We start from the raw sequence: 3,187 nt of genomic DNA, 5'->3' as shown, positions 1-3,187 counted from the left end.
ATGCAAAACCGCTGATGCGTGTTCCTTTCAGGGATAGTTTTTCAGCAAGCAGTCTCTGTATTTGCCTCTAAAATAGAGGTAAGATCTTAAGCCCGAGCCCGAGCCCGACCCGACCCGGTATAAAATGTCAATCATTACGTTCGGGTCGGGTCGGGCCGGGCTTCTCTCTCGCTGACTTTTTTTATTTATTTTTTATTTTTTTATTTATTTTTTTTTTTTTAATATATGTTTATAGAAATGTATAAACGATGTGTGGAGAATAAGATACTAAACTGAGAATGCGCGCTCTCTCTCTCTGCGCGCTCTCTCTCTCTCCCTCTCCCCGTCTCTCTCTCTGCGCTCTCTCTCTCTCCCTCTCCCCGTCTCTCTCTCTGCGCTCTCTCTCTCTCTCTCTCTCTCTCTCTCTCTCTCTCTCTCTCTCTCTCTCTTAAAGTGCCGCGCTAGATTCTTAAGGACGTACTCTGAGTCCTCACAAATAAAATATGAAATTTCGGGTTTGGTTCGGGCTCGGGCCTGCAAATCAAGTTAATTGCTCGGGTTCGGGCCGGGTCGGGCTTTAATCCCGCGGGCCTGGGTCGGGTCGGGCTGGATTTTTTAGGCCCGATCTTACCTCTACTCTAAAACAACTCTGTCTCATTTGAAATCTCTGAAGAATCTCATCATAATGTACACACTCCGGCAGTAGCCCCCGTGGACCTTTCAAAATTTCCCCAGAGGGAATTTTCTAGTTAACCCTTTAACGTATTAAACTAAGCTTCACACGGCTGTAAGAACACACAGCTTCATGCAGCCGTCACCAAGCGCAAAGTGGGAGCGACAGTGAGAGACCGCAGATCCCCTCCTCCTTTTAAGGCACCGCTGATTGGCTGGAATAGATGTCAGCCTCGGCGACCAGGTGGGAAAAGGCGGGACCTACAGCCGGCGAGAGCACATAACAACACAGCAACCAAAGAGAGCAAGAAAACACCCCCCCCCCACAGCCGTAACAGTCAATATTTAACTGGGGAAACGTCATGGTGGTATTTATATGTTGCTTTTCTCTCTATTATATCATATTAACTGAATTTCTTTGACATTTAAAGACATCACCTTGGACATCTTTACACACTATTTCTTGTCTGTGAAGATTCTCAGTCATCCAGGCCATGGTAATCTTCCAAATGGCCTACGTAAAATATTATAATATCCTGACATTTTATAGATCAATTAATCAGCTGAATCAAGTGAAATGTTCTTTGCTACCAGATAGAATTAAGTTGATGGGATGAAATGTGTCCACATATAGAGAGACGGATGCTGTTTGGTGCTCCGGTCTGTTCTGTCACTGTTGTTGACAAAGACGTATCAGCATCCCACAGGGAATGAATCACAGACTGTAAGAGCCAGCTGCAACTCTCAGCTCTTCTGGTGACACTAATGGCTTCCATTCATCAGAAGAATACACTGGCCGTTATTCGGCCACTGTTGTTGTTTGCTGATGATGATGTCAGTCACTGTAAGAATGTGTTCCGTTGGGTCGATATCAGCGTCCTTCAGTGAGGTGAGAGCTGCCAAAGCTTGAAGTTCGATCTGGACTCACAGTATGCGTTAATGAGGCATGACAGCTGTGGCTGCTGCATGGAGGAGAGGATGGAGAGGCGTTCAGGAGCCCATGTCCTCCAGAAGCTGGAGAAGGGACTTGATAGTTCCTGATACCTTGAACACAGATGGTTCTCAAACTCATGTTCACTCTAAAATAATAACCAGGTTTTATAACCAGGTTATAACCCCATTTTCTTCCCTACAAAAGGACTTTAGCACAACCGATCCTTTGAATTCCCCTTTGACTAAGTGTTCACATTCCTCCCCCCAAAACTACATTCTCCTCATCTTCTTTACTCCCCCCCAACACATACATACACGAACCACCATGACCCCCCCCCCCCCCCCCCCCCCCCCCCCACACACACACACACACACACACACTCAGAGTCTCCACATTCATCTATCCAGGACCAGAACTACTTGTCTCATCCTTTCTTTCATCCCCTCCCTCTGGTCCCATAATCCATCCCTCCATCCATCTACACATCTTCCTTAATCCCCTCACACTGGTGCCAAAATATACCCCCCCCCCCCCCCCCCCTCCATTTACCCATAACTTTGTGTAAGCAGCACAGTACATGAACAATCGGTCCTTCACTTGTACAAAAAATAAACTGTGATCTGACAGAGGCATTCATGACCTTTGTCCTAAACCAAACTTAAGTGTTTTTTTAACCTAATGTTTATTTTTGTAGCATAATAGCCAAGCTTCCATTTAAAATACATTAGTTTGAAAGTTGTGCTGAGCAACACAAAAACATGTTAAAAAATGTGTGTTTATGTACATGAATGAGTAGATTTCAATGCGGTGAATATTTCACTCATTTAACTCCTGGGAGACTGTGTTGTACTATTGTACTGTTTATTGTTCTGCACTAAATGTGACCATGTAACCTTCCTTATATGTGCAAACGTACTTGGCCATAAACCCTTCTCTGATCATATGTATATATCTGACTTACATGCATATTTCTGGTCTCATTTAAAAGGTTAGAAGGGAAGGAATATGCATCCATCCATAAGTAAACTAAACTATATTACTATTCAAGAGAAAATGGAGAAGCAATTAAGGTAAATATATTTTTATTGTATAAAAAATGAATATTCCTTGGACAAAGATATAACTTAATGTCTTTCCTACTCTTTGTCTTCAACTGTAACTTTAAACATGATAAGAAATACACTAATAATAAATAATGGATATACTCTTTTATGTGGCGAGGAGAGACATCACATCATATTTACAGTCAACACCAAGCATGATTGGCTGGAAAGAAATCCCGGAGAAAAGATGCATAAAGACAGACGTAGGACATTATAATAAATCAGCACAGACTAAAACATCAACTTCAACTTATATAAACATAAACATCACAAAGTGGTTAAATCATTGTCCATTATTTAAATAGTTGGCATTGTTGATAAAACAGTGCAAATCATAATGCAAATATGATAAATAATACAACAATTACCATAAGTCTGCCGTCATCATAGCTACGCCATCTTGCTTAAAAAGCAAACCGTTCAGGTCTCAAATGACGAGGTAGCAGAAGCAATGATTTAATGGGAAAAAAAACCCTTACAGATGGCAGTCTACAAAAAA

This window comes from Eutrigla gurnardus, assembly GCF_963514095.1.
Source record: "Eutrigla gurnardus genome assembly, chromosome: 9".
Lineage (NCBI taxonomy): Eukaryota > Metazoa > Chordata > Actinopteri > Perciformes > Triglidae > Eutrigla > Eutrigla gurnardus.
The sequence above is the reverse complement of the archived record's forward strand: the minus strand, read 5'-3'. Positions refer to the sequence as shown.